At 44.8% G+C, this 15,404-nt stretch overlaps 1 protein-coding gene across 1 annotated transcript in view; it reads right to left on the reverse strand.

The window, feature by feature from the left end:
* The window catches only part of cntn5 (contactin 5), a 542,763-nt gene that overhangs the window by 247,300 nt on the left and 280,059 nt on the right, over positions 1–15,404 (reverse strand). The window lies entirely within an intron of this gene.

The following is a 15,404-nucleotide window of genomic DNA, read 5'->3' on the forward strand; positions in this document are numbered from 1 at the left end:
GAGACTGGAGAGGAGATAGTTGACAGGATTATATAGGAGACTGGAGAGGAGATAGTTGACAGGATTATATAGGAGACTGGAGAGGAGATAGTTGACAGGATTATATAGGAGACTGGAGAGGAGATAGTTGACAGGATTATATAGGAGACTGGAGAGTAGATAGTTGACAGGATTATATAGGAGACTGGAGAGGAGATAGTTGACAGGATTATATAGGAGACTGGAGAGGAGATAGTTGACAGGATTATATAGGAGACTGGAGAGGAGATAGTTGACAGGATTATATAGGAGACTGGAGAGGAGAATAGTTGACAGGATTATATAGGAGACTGGAGAGTAGATAGTTGACAGGATTATATAGGAGACTGGGAGATGATTGACAGGATTATATAGGAGACTGAGAGAGATAGTTGACAGGATTATATAGGAGACTGGAGAGTAGATAGTTGACAGGATTATATAGGAGACTGGAGAGGAGATAGTTGACAGGATTATATAGGAGACTGGAGAGTAGATAGTTGACAGGATTATATGGAGACTGGAGAGGAGATAGTTGACAGGATTATATAGGAGACTGGAGAGGAGATAGTTGACAGGATTATATAGGAGACTGGAGAGGAGATAGTTGACAGGATTATATAGGAGACTGGAGAGTAGATAGTTGACAGGATTATATAGGAGACTGAGAGAGGAGATAGTTGACAGGATTATATAGGAGACTGGAGAGGAGATAGTTGACAGGATTATATAGGAGACTGGAGAGGAGATAGTTGACAGGATTATATAGGAGACTGGAGAGGAGATAGTTGACAGGATTATATAGGAGACTGGAGAGTGAGATAGTTGACAGGATTATATAGGAGACTGGAGAGGAGATAGTTGACAGGATTATATAGGAGACTGGAGAGGAGATAGTTGACAGGATTATATAGGAGACTGGAGAGGAGATAGTTGACAGGATTATATAGAGACTGGAGAGGAGATAGTTGACAGGATTATATAGGAGACTGGAGAGGAGATAGTTGACAGGATTATATAGGAGACTGGAGAGGAGATAGTTGACAGGATTATATAGGAGACTGGAGAGGAGATAGTTGACAGGATTATATAGGAGACTGGAGAGAGATAGTTGACAGGATTATATAGGAGACTGGAGAGAGATAGTTGACAGGATTATATAGAGACTGGAGAGGAGATAGTTGACAGGATTATAAGAGACTGGAGAGGAGATAGTTGACAGGATTATATAGGAGACTGGAGAGGAGATAGTTGACAGGATTATATAGGAGACTGGAGAGGAGATAGTTGACAGGATTATATAGGAGACTGGAGAGTAGATAGTTGACAGGATTATATAGGAGACTGGAGAGGAGATAGTTGACAGGATTATATAGGAGACTGGAGAGGAGATAGTTGGCAGGATTATATAGGAGACTGGAGAGGAGATAGTTGACAGGATTATATAGAGACTGGAGAGGAGATAGTTGACAGGATTATATAGGAGACTGGAGAGTAGATAGTTGACAGGATTATATAGGAGACTGGAGAGGAGATAGTTGACAGGATTATATAGGAGACTGGAGAGGAGATAGTTGACAGGATTATATAGGAGACTGGAGAGGAGATAGTTGACAGGATTATATAGGAGACTGGAGAGGAGATAGTTGACAGGATTATATAGGAGACTGGAGAGTGGATAGTTGACAGGATTATATAGGAGACTGGAGAGGATATAGTTGACAGGATTATATAGGAGACTGGAGAGGAGATAGTTGACAGGATTATATAGGAGACTGGAGAGGAGATAGTTGACAGGATTATATAGGAGACTGGAGAGGAGATAGTTGACAGGATTATATAGGAGACTGGAGAGGAGATAGTTGACAGGATTATATAGGAGACTGGAGAGGAGATAGTTGACAGGATTATATAGGAGACTGGAGAGGAGATAGTTGACAGGATTATATAGGAGACTGGAGAGGAGATAGTTGACAGGATTATATAGGAGACTGGAGAGGAGATAGTTGACAGGATTATATAGGAGACTGGAGAGTAGATAGTTGACAGGATTATATAGGAGACTGGAGAGGAGATAGTTGACAGGATTATATAGGAGACTGGAGAGGAGATAGTTGACAGGATTATATAGGAGACTGGAGAGGAGATAGTTGACAGGATTATATGGAGACTGGAGAGGAGATAGTTGGCAGGATTATATAGGAGACTGGAGAGGAGATAGTTGACAGGATTATATAGAAGACTGGAGAGGAGATAGTTGACAGGATTATATAGGAGACTGGAGAGGAGATAGTTGACAGGATTATATAGGAGACTGGAGAGGAGATAGTTGACAGGATTATATAGGAGACTGGAGAGGAGATAGTTGACAGGATTATATAGGAGACTGGAGAGTAGATAGTTGACAGGATTATATAGGAGACTGGAGAGGAGATAGTTGACAGGATTATATAGGAGACTGGAGAGGAGATAGTTGACAGGATTATATAGGAGACTGGAGAGGAGATAGTTGACAGGATTATATAGGAGACTGGAGAGGAGATAGTTGACAGGATTATATAGGAGACTGGAGAGGAGATAGTTGACAGGATTATATAGGAGACTGGAGAGGAGATAGTTGACAGGATTATATAGGAGACTGGAGAGTAGATAGTTGACAGGATTATATAGGAGACTGGAGAGGAGATAGTTGACAGGATTATATAGGAGACTGGAGAGGAGATAGTTGACAGGATTATATAGGAGACTGGAGAGTAGATAGTTGACAGGATTATATAGGAGACTGGAGAGGAGATAGTTGACAGGATTATATAGGAGACTGGAGAGGAGATAGTTGACAGGATTATATAGGAGACTGGAGAGGAGATAGTTGACAGGATTATATAGGAGACTGGAGAGGAGATAGTTGACAGGATTATATAGAAGACTGGAGAGGAGATAGTTGACAGGATTATATAGGAGACTGGAGAGAGATAGTTGACAGGATTATATAGGAGACTGGAGAGGAGATAGTTGACAGGATTATATAGGAGACTGGAGAGTAGGATAGTTGACAGGATTATATAGGAGACTGGAGAGGAGATAGTTGACAGGATTATATAGGGAGACTGGAGAGGAGATAGTTGACAGGATTATATAGGAGACTGGAGAGTAGATAGTTGACAGGATTATATAGGAGACTGGAGAGGAGATAGTTGACAGGATTATATAGAGACTGGAGAGTAGATAGTTGACAGGATTATATAGGAGACTGGAGAGGAGATAGTTGACAGGATTATATAGGAGACTGGAGAGGAGATAGTTGACAGGATTATATAGAAGACTGGAGAGGAGATAGTTGACAGGATTATATAGGAGACTGGAGAGGAGATAGTTGACAGGATTATATAGGAGACTGGAGAGGGGATAGTTGACAGGATTATATAGGAGACTGGAGAGGAGATAGTTGACAGGATTATATAGGAGACTGGAGTGTGGATAGTTGACAGGATTATATAGGAGACTGGAGAGGAGATAGTTGACAGGATTATATAGGAGACTGGAGAGGAGATAGTTGACAGGATTATATAGGAGACTGGAGAGGAGATAGTTGACAGGAATTATATAGGAGACTGGAGAGGAGATAGTTGACAGGATTATATAGGAGTCTGGAGAGTAGATAGTTGACAGGCTTATATAGGAGACTGGAGAGGAGATAGTTGACAGGATTATATAGGAGACTGGAGAGGAGATAGTTGACAGGATTATATAGGAAACTGGAGAGGAGATAGTTGACAGGATTATATAGGAGACTGGAGAGGAGATAGTTGACAGGATTATATAGGAGACTGGAGAGGAGATAGTTGGCAGGATTATATAGGAGACTGGAGAGGAGATAGTTGACAGGATTATATAGGAGACTGGAGAGGAGATAGTTGACAGGATTATATAGGAGACTGGAGAGTAGATAGTTGACAGGATTATATAGGAGACTGGAGAGGAGATAGTTGACAGGATTATATAGGAGACTGGAGAGTGGATAGTTGACAGGATTATATAGGAGACTGGAGAGGATATAGTTGACAGGATTATATAGGAGACTGGAGAGGAGATAGTTGACAGGATTATATAGGAGACTGGAGAGTAGATAGTTGACAGGATTATATAGGAGACTGGAGAGGAGATAGTTGACAGGATTATATAGGAGACTGGAGAGGAGATAGTTGACAGGATTATATAGGAGACTGGAGAGGAGATAGTTGACAGGATTATATAGGAGACTGGAGAGGAGATAGTTGACAGGATTATATAGGAGACTGGAGAGGAGATAGTTGACAGGATTATATAGGAGACTGGAGAGGAGATAGTTGACAGGATTATATAGGAGACTGGAGAGGAGATAGTTGACAGGATTATATAGGAGACTGGAGAGGAGATAGTTGACAGGATTATATAGGAGACTGGAGAGTAGATAGTTGACAGGATTATATAGGAGACTGGAGAGGAGATAGTTGACACGATTATATAGGAGACTGGAGAGGAGATAGTTGACAGGATTATATAGGAGACTGGAGAGGAGATAGTTGACAGGATTATATAGGAGACTGGAGAGGAGATAGTTGGCAGGATTATATAGGAGACTGGAGAGGAGATAGTTGACAGGATTATATAGAAGACTGGAGAGGAGATAGTTGACAGGATTATATAGGAGACTGGAGAGTAGATAGTTGGCAGGATTATATAGGAGACTGGAGAGGAGATAGTTGACAGGATTATATTGGAGACTGGAGAGGAGAAGGTTAAATTCCACGCATTCTATCAATACAAACTGACAGATAATCCAGGTGAGTGTGTTTTTCCGTCCATACACTAACACACCTCGTGGTCTAAATAATTCACTGGGTGAATTGTTGGTATACTGGCAAGTATCTGCGAACAGGGGCTCATATTGAACTTCTATCAATATGTTCTTTCAATGTGATCTTTATTATCAATATTTCCTCTTCCCCAAAATATTCTCTTCCCTTTTCCATATTATTGTTGTTACTAAGACATTTTTTGTGTGTATTTTCTTTTCTTCATGTGGACACTTGAAAACGAGATGTTGCATCTCAAGAGATTTCATCCTGCTAAATTTTAAATCAACAAATACATTTTCTAAATGTCATAACCCAGGGTGAACTTGGATCTCTGAGTCTCTCTCTACCCAAATGACCTCCAACTGAGAACGATGTCATTGACTACATGATATATTCAGATCAGGTTGCCAGCCCAACTAATCATCATGATTTCTATGATTAGTGTATGTAAGTGTGGCTGTTCATCATCAGTTTGTTGACACTCCTCTATGCCTCTGTGTCTGCTCTGCTCTCTCCATGATAGATGGGTTGAACATGTAGCAGGAGAACGTCGTACTACACCATATCAGCAAGGCTCTGTGTATGACAGCTCCGTTTGACAGCTCTCAGAAAGATGGAAATCTGACACCCCCGGAAACCCCCGGTGCACCCATCCATCATCCATCATCCATTTTCCATCATCCATCACTCGGCCCAGATCTTACATCGCCTCTAGAATGTTAATCTGTTCAAAATCCACAAGGACATTTTTATACGTGGAGTGAAGGCTCTAATGGAGTGAAGGGATGCCTGACCACTGGTGGCTCTAATGGAGTGAAGGGATGTCTGACCACTGGCGGCTCTAATGGAGTGACGGGATGCCTGACCACTGGCGGCTCTAATGGAGTGAAGGGATGCCTGACCACTGGCGGCTCTAATGGAGTGAAGGGATGCCTGACCACTGGCGGCTCTAATGGAGTGAAGGGATGTCTGACCACTGGTGGCTCTAATGGAGTGGAGGGATGCCTGACCACTGGTGGCTCTAATGGAGTGAAGGGATGCCTGACCACTGGCGGCTCTAATGGAGTGAAGGGATGCCTGACCACTGGTGGCTCTAATGGAGTGAAGGGATGCCTGACCACTGGCGGCTCTAATGGAGTGGAGGGATGCCTGACCACTGGCGGCTCTAATGGAGTGAAGGGATGCCTGACCACTGGCGGCTCTAATGGAGTGAAGGGATGCCTGACCACTGGCGGCTCTAATGGAGTGAAGGGATGTCTGACCACTGGCGGCTCTAATGGAGTGGAGGGATGCCTGACCACTGGTGGCTCTAATGGAGTGAAGGGATGCCTGACCACTGGCGGCTCTAATAGAGTGAAGGGATGCCTGACCACTGGCGGCTCTAATGGAGTGAAGGGATGTCTGACCACTGGTGGCTCTAATGGAGTGAAGGGATGCCTGACCACTGGTGGCTCTAATGGAGTGAAGGGATGCCTGACCACTGGTGGCTCTAATGGAGTGAAGGGATGCCTGACCACTGGTGGCTCTAATGGAGTGAAGGGATGCCTGACCACTGGCGGCTCTAATGGAGTGAAGGGATGCCTGACCACTGGTGGCTCTAATGGAGTGAAGGGATGCCTGACCACTGGCGGCTCTAATGGAGTGGAGGGATGCCTGACCACTGGCGGCTCTAATGGAGTGAAGGGATGCCTGACCACTGGCGGCTCTAATGGAGTGAAGGGATGCCTGACCACTGGCGGCTCTAATGGAGTGAAGGGGATGTCTGACCACTGGCGGCTCTAATGGAGTGGAGGGATGCCTGACCACTGGTGGCTCTAATGGAGTGAAGGGATGCCTGACCACTGGCGGCTCTAATAGAGTGAAGGGATGCCTGACCACTGGCGGCTCTAATGGAGTGAAGGGATGTCTGACCACTGGTGGCTCTAATGGAGTGAAGGGATGCCTGACCACTGGTGGCTCTAATGGAGTGAAGGGATGCCTGACCACTGGTGGCTCTAATGGAGTGAAGGGATGCCTGACCACTGGTGGCTCTAATGGAGTGAAGGGATGCCTGACCACTGGCGGCTCTAATGGAGTGAAGGGATGCCTGACCACTGGCGGCTCTAATGGAGTGAAGGGATGTCTGACCACTGGCGGCTCTAATGGAGTGAAGGGATGTCTGACCACTGGCGGCTCTAATAGAGTGAAGGGATGTCTGTGACCCTTACAGTGTGTAGTGGTTGTCATTATGTTTATACAACTAAGGGAGGTCAATGTCAGTGTGCTCAAGGGGACAACATGGGATTGGATTACAAAATAGAAAAAGCTTGGAACAATTCCTTATTTCTGATGTATTTCTGATAATACATCTAGCTTCCAGCACTAGAACATACTCTGAACATACCTTGGTGCATGGATATGTACAGTAGAAATGTCTGTCCCCCTTATGTAATGTCTGTCCCCCTATGTAATGTCTGTCCCCCCCTATGTAATGTCTGTCCCCCTATGTAATGTCTGTCCCCCTATGTAATGTCTGTCCCCCTATGTAATGTCTGTAACCCTTACGTAATGTCTGTCCCCCTATGTAATGTCTGTCCCCCCTATGTAATGTCTGTCCCCCCTATGTAATGTCTGTCCCCCCTATGTAATGTCTGTCCCCCCTATGTAATGTCTGTCCCCCCTATGTAATGTCTGTCCCCCCTATTTAATGTCTGTCCCCCCTATGTAATGTCTGTCCCCCTATGTAATGTCTGTCCCCCTATGTAATGTCTGTCCCCCTATGTAATGTCTGTCCCCCCTATGTAATGTCTGTCCCCCTTACATAATGTCTGTCCCCCTTATGTAATGTCTGTCCCCCTTACATAATGTCTGTCCCCCTTATGTAATGTCTGTCCCCCCTATGTAATGTCTGTCCCCCTTACGTAATGTCTGTCAAACATAAGGCCTGTGATTTAAAACACTAGTGTGGCAGTGTGCTTGGCGTTTCATGCATCAAGGGAATTAAAGAATTTGAAATATTAAATGACAAAATGCTACAACATAATTGTAGTTTCAGAGCAGAAGGCCCCACTTCATCCTAGCTATGCAAGAAACCTCTAAAGGATTCTGTTTCTGCTCCAATTGTGCATGGATGTGTACAGTATAAAATAGTGATGGGGAAAAATCGGATATTTACATATTGCAATATTATTTGTGACAATATTATATCGAAACTTGACTCAAGTATAAAATGTTTTGCTAGGTAGCATTAGCTAGCACTAGTTAGCTGTACCTGCGCCAAAACTCTGGTATTTTTCATCCTATAGCTTCTCAATCTACTTTATAAATAGTGAACCAACAGGTTTTCAGCTCTTTCATTTCCCTGACTGATCAACACTAATTTGTTCATGCTCTCTCTTGTCTCTCTGCTGCAGACACATAGTGAGCAATATGTTTGGAACATCGGATCGCAATAAAATCACAGTATCGAATCGCAATACATACAGAATCGTGAGAATCACAATTGATATAGTATCGGCACCTAAGTATTATGATAATATGGTATCGTGAGGTCCCTGGTATCAAAGGCTAAATAAAGGTATGATGACAATAAACAAGGCCACAGTAAACAAGTCGTCCCCCAAGAATGAATCAGCGCCCCCCTCGGGCCAACTGAGATACCGCGTGTGACTAAAACATCTCAGTTCATTACTATCTCCCGCTTTGGGCCAGTGTAAATGCCGGATCTCTATAGCAGGATGAATTATTCACAGAAGTTTCAACAAACTCTGGCCAGTGCTGTCTGAGATATTGCGTGTAACAGTCCCGTCCCCGATACATCTTGGGGGACAGTAATAGAGATGTTTCCAATGGTCCTTCTGACAGTAGACTAATGAACCCATAGAACAGGGTCAGTATACAGTGTTCCAGGGTTTCCCAAACGTGGTCCTGTGCCCTCCCCCCACCCCACCCCCTCCCCCAAATAATAATAATATATTTGGTTATTTCAATCAGCTGTGTAGTGGCACGGCAAAAACAAAAATGTGCACCCAGGGAAGGCCCCTGGACCGAGGATAATGTGGACCCAGGGAAGGCCCCTGGACCGAGCATAATGTGGACCCAGGGAAGGCCCCTGGACCGAGCATAATGTGCACCCAGGGGAGGCCCCTGGACCGAGGATAATGTGGACCCAGGGAAGGCCCCTGGACCGAGCATAATGTGGACCCAGGGAAGGCCCCTGGACCGAGCATAATGTGCACCCAGGGGAGGCCCCTGGACCGAGGATAATGTGGACCCAGGGAAGGCCCCTGGACCGAGCATAATGTGGACCCAGGGAAGGCCCCTGGACCGAGCATAATGTGGACCCAGGGAAGGCCCCTGGACCGAGCATAATGTGCACCCAGGGAAGGCCCCTGGACCGAGCATAATGTGGACCCAGGGGAGGCCCCTGGACCGAGCATAATGTGCACCCAGGGAAGGCCCCTGGACCGAGTTTAGGAAACCCTGCAGTAGCCAAACATGGACAAAGGCAGCATCCTTAATAGCCCCCTATTCCCTACGTAGTGCACTACTTTACACCAGAGCCTTGTGGGCCCTTCATAGGTAACAGAGCATCATTTGGGACGCAGCCCAAAGTCATAATGTCAACAACAACTAACATGGACTTAAGTCAACACAGACCATATAAAACCATCTGCCCATTTTCACAGGCAGGACAATGTTGTTTTCAGCCTCTAAACTTCCATTTGACCACTGACAGTTCCCCACACAATGTGGTCTGAGCAGTTCCCTCAGCAGATATTCAGCCAGCCAGCCAGCCAGCTGGTGTTGTCTACGCTACAGAGAACAGAAAAGCTGTGGCCTTTTCCACAATCCACATACAGACTGTTCTCTCTCCTGTCTGAATCTGCGAGCCGGGGGCCATCATACATACTGATAGACAGGCCATCGTACATATTGATAGACAGGCCATCGTACATATTGATAGACAGGCCATCGTACATATTGATCGACAGGCCATCGTACATATTGATCGACAGGCCATCGTACATATTGATCTACAGGCCATCGTACATATTGATCGACAGGCCATCGTACATATTGATCGACAGGCCATCGTACATATTGATCGACAGGCCATCGTACATATTGATCGACAGGCCATCGTACATATTGATCTACAGGCCATCGTACATATTGATAGACAGGCCATCGCACATATTGATCGACAGGCCATCGTACATATTGATCGACAGCGCCATCGCATATTGATCTACAGGCCATCGTACATATTGATCGACAGCGCCATCGTACATATTGATCGAGCAGGCCATCGTACATATTGATCGACAGCGCCATCGCATATATTGATCGACAGGCCATCGTACATATTGATCTACAGGCCATCGTACATATTGATCGACAGGCCATCGTACATATTGATCGACAGGCCATCGTACATATTGATAGACAGGCCATCGTACATATTGATAGACAGGCCATCGTACATATTGATAGACAGGCCATCGTACATATTGATAGACAGGCCATCGTACATATTGATCGACAGGCCATCGTACATATTGATCGATAGGCCATTGTACATATTGATAGACAGACCATCGTACATATTGATAGACAGGCCATCGTACATATTGATCGAAAGGCCATCGTACATATTGATCGATAGGCCATTGTACATATTGATAGACAGGCCATCATACATATTGATCTACAGGCCATCGTACATATTGATCTACAGGCCATTGTACATATTGATCGACAGGCCATCGTACATATTGATCGATAGGCCATTGTACATATTGATAGACAGGCCATCATACATATTGATCTACAGGCCATCGTACATATTGATCGACAGGCCATACATATTGATCGATAGGCCATCGTACATATTGATCGACAGGCCATCGTACATATTGATCGATAGGCCATTGTACATATTGATAGACAGGCCATCATACATATTGATCTACAGGCCATCGTACATATTGATCGACAGGCCATCGTACATATTGATCGACAGGCCATACATATTGATAGACAGGCCATCATACATATTGATTGAGAGGCCATCATACATATTGATCGATAGGCCATCATACATATTGATCGATAGGCCATCATACATATTGATCGATAGGCCATCATACATATTGATTGATAGGCCATCATACATATTGATAGACAGGCCATCATACATATTGATAGACAGGCCATCATACATATTGATCGATAGGCCATCATACATATTGATAGACAGGCCATCATACATATTGATCGATAGGCCATCATACATATTGATCGATAGGCCATCATACATATTGATCGATAGGCCATCATACATATTGATCGATAGGCCATCATACATATTGATAGACAGGCCATCATACATATTGATAGACAGGCCATCATACATATTGATCGATAGGCCATCATACATATTGATCGATAGGCCATCATACATATTGATAGACAGGCCATCATACATATTGATAGACAGGCCATCATACATATTGATCGATAGGCCATCATACATATTGATAGACAGGCCATCATACATATTGATAGACAGGCCATCATACATATTGATCGATAGGCCATTATACATATTGATCGATAGGCCATCATACATATTGATCGATAGGCCATCATACATATTGATAGACAGGCCATCATACATATTGATAGACAGGCCATCATACATATTGATCGACAGGCCATCATACATATTGATAAATAGGCCATCATACATATTGATCGATAGGCCATCATACATATTGATAGACATGCCATCATACATATTGATCGATAGGCCATCATACATATTGATCGACAGGCCATCATACATATTGATAGACAGGCCATCATACATATTGATCGACAGGCCATCATACATATTGATAGACAGGCCATCATACATATTGATAGACAGGCCATCATACATATTGATCGATAGGCCATCATACATATTGATCGATAGGCCATCATACATATTGATAGACATGTCATCATACATATTGATCGATAGGCCATCATACATATTGATAGACAGGCCTTCCTACATATTGATCGACGGGAATGCGAACAAAACCAATTTTAAGTTATTATTTTCAGCATTATATAAATACTGACATTTCCTAATTGGGCACATTGATCAATCAATGTATTTGTAGGTATAGAGGGGTGAAGTCACCAGGACCACCAGGGCAATGACAGCCATCAGGCCCAAATTAGTTCAGAGACTCCCAAATGGCATACTATACCCATATGGATCCTGGTCAAAAGTAGTGCACTACATAGGGAATAGGGTGAAAGTAGTGCACTACATAGGGAATAGGGTGAAAGTAGTGCACTACATAGGGAATAGGGTGAAAGTAGTGCACTACATAGGGAATAGGGTGCAAGTAGTGCACTACATAGGGAATAGGGTGAATGTAGTGCACTACATAGGGAATAGGGTGCAAGTAGTGCACTACATAGGGAATAGGGTACAAGTAGTGCACTACATAGGGAATAGGGTGAAAGTACTGCACTACATAGGGAATAGGGTGCAAGTAGTGCACTACATAGGGAATAGGGTACAAGTAGTGCACTACATAGGGAATAGGGTGAAAGTACTGCACTACATAGGGAATAGGGTGCAAGTAGTGCACTACATAGGGAATAGGGTGAAAGTACTGCACTACATAGGGAATAGGGTGAATGTAGTGCACTACATAGGGAATAGGGTGAATGTAGTGCACTACATAGGGAATAGGGTGAATGTAGTGCACTACATAGGGAATAGGGTGCCATTTGGGACGCAGATAGGGAGTACACGCCAAGGTCCTCTGCAGTCTGAACCTGTTTGCTGAGCACCCAAAAGCTCCTGTATCAGTTTGAATAGAATGAAATCAAGCGTAAGAGATGGGAGCGTGAGAGATGGGAGCGTGAGAGATGGGAGTGTGAGAGATGGGAGCGTGAGAGATGGGAGCGTAAGAGATGGGAGCGTAAGAGATGGGAGCTTGAGAGATGGGAGCGTGAGAGATGGGAGCGTGAGAGATGGGAGCGTAAGAGATGGGAGCGTGAGAGATGGGAGCGTGAGAGATGGGAGCGTAAGAGATGGGAGCGTGAGAGATGGGAGCGTAAGAGATGGGAGCGTGAGAGATGGGAGCGTGAGAGATGGGAGCGTGAGAGATGGGAGCGTGAGAGATGGGAGTGTAAGAGATGGGAGCGTGAGAGATGGGAGCGTGAGAGATGGGAGCGTAAGAGATGGGAGCGTAAGAGATGGGAGTGTGAGAGATGGGAGCGTGAGAGATGGGAGCGTAAGAGATGGGAGCGTGAGAGATGGGAGCGTAAGAGATGGGAGCGTGAGAGATGGGAGCGTAAGAGATGGGAGCGTGAGAGATGGGAGCGTGAGAGATGGGAGCGTGAGAGATGGGAGCGTAAGAGATGGGAGCGTGAGAGATGGGAGCGTGAGAGATGGGAGCGTAAGAGATGGGAGCGTAAGAGATGGGAGCGTGAGAGATGGGAGCGTGAGAGATGGGAGCGTGAGAGATGGGAGCGTGAGAGATGGGAGCGTAAGAGATGGGAGCGTGAGAGATGGGAGCGTGAGAGATGGGAGCGTAAGAGATGGGAGCGTGAGAGATGGGAGCGTGAGAGATGGGAGCGTGAGAGATGGGAGCGTAAGAGATGGGAGCGTGAGAGATGGGAGCGTGAGAGATGGGAGCGTAAGAGATGGGAGCGTGAGAGATGGGAGCGTAAGCATGTAGCCAGTCTATAGGCTTTGGTAGTGGCTTATTCTAAAGTGGATCATTTACTGTAAATGACTGACTTAGATAGCAGCCCCTTGAAAGCAAGTAAATAATACATGTTCCTTTAGTGGTAGCGTCAGATTAGAAGCTGTCTGATAGGACTCAGTCATGCATTATTCAACACAAACAATCATTCTAAACAACAATCTGAAGTAGGGATGATACAGGATTATGCCTGGAAATGAAAAAGTATCTTGTTATGCAAAACGTCCCTTAAAGCTTTGCATTAAGAGATCAACAAGAGGGTGAAAACATCTTCAACCAACTAACTTGTTGTCACGTTCTGTATCATAATCCTGTATCATCCCTACTTCATATTGTTGTTTAGAATGATTGTTTGTGTTGAATAATGCATGACTGAGTCCTATCAGACAGCTTCTAATCTGACGCTACCACTAAAGGAACATGTATTATTTACTTGCTTTCAAGGGGCTGCTATCTAAGTCAGTCATTTACAGTCTGTCTGTTTTACCGTCTGTCTGTCTGTCTGTCTGTCTGTCTGTCTGTCTGTCTGTATGTCTGTCTGTCTGTCTGTCTGTCTGTCTGTCTGTCTGTCTGTCTGTCTGTCTGTCTGTCTGTCTGTCTGTCTGTCTGTCTGTCTGTCTGTCTTACCGTCTGTCTGTCTTACGTCTGTCTGTCTGTCTGTCTGTCTGTCTCTCTGTCTTACCGTCTGTCTGTCTGTCTGTCTGTCTGTCCGTCTGTCCATCTGTCTGTCTTACCGTCTGTCTGACTGTCTGACCGTCTGCCTCTCTGTCTTACTGTCTGTCTGTCTGTCTGTCTGTCTGTCTGTCTGTCTGTCTGTCTGTCTGTCTGTCTGTCTTACTGTCCGTCTGTCTGTCTGTCTGTCTGTCTGTCTGTCTGTCTGTCTGTCTGTCTGACCGTATGTCTTTCTGTCTGTCTGTCTGTCTGTCTGACCGTCTGTCTTTCTGTCTGCCCGTCCATCTGTCTGACTGTCTGTCTGTCTGAAACCAGCCACCGTGGGCCTGACACTCATTTTAGCAGCGTAGACAAGTGGTTCTGGACTCTGTGTTGTTTGCCTGTACCGTGCTGACAAATGCTAGTATGTTTTTCCCTCCTGGTAGTCCACTAGTGGTGGCAGGGTGGGCTCCATCTTTCACAGCCCTAACCTTTCCCCTCCACGCTACACAACCAATATTAAAAGCACCCTGCAAACACAGGCACATTACTGGCTGGCCTGCCTGCCTCTCCATTATCACAACACACGGCTCCCCAGGACTCAGTTTCCTCTCCACTCCTGCTCCCACCACCACTAACATGCCATCTAGTCAGCCATGATGGCTCACACTGGTGATACAGTTTCCTCTCCACTCCTGCTCCCACCACCACTAACATGCCATCTAGTCAGCCATGATGGCTCACACTGGTGATACAGTCACTCAACATCCAGCCTGGAGAGAATGTTAATGTAGGAAATAATTTTGGACCTTATAGACGATTATAATAATTATTGTCTTGGTAGCCATATAGTCCTCCATATCACTGTACCTCATATGGACCTGGCTGGTGGTGTGTTAGGCTGTTAAAGGTCAACTCAGCTTCCTAGAAACATTACAATTAGTATCTACAACATATGGGATGTTTTGTCGTGTAACGTTTTCCACAAAAATTATGAGAACGTATTTAGCCAAGCAACCAGTGATTCAGGGATTAACAAAAATATAAATGCAACATGCAACAATTTCAAAGATTTTACTGAGTTACAGTTCATATGAGGAAATCAGTCAATTGAAATAAATTCATTAGGCCCTAATCT

The sequence above is a fragment of the Coregonus clupeaformis genome, chromosome 5, assembly GCF_020615455.1.
Source record: "Coregonus clupeaformis isolate EN_2021a chromosome 5, ASM2061545v1, whole genome shotgun sequence".
Taxonomy (NCBI): Eukaryota; Metazoa; Chordata; class Actinopteri; order Salmoniformes; family Salmonidae; genus Coregonus; species Coregonus clupeaformis.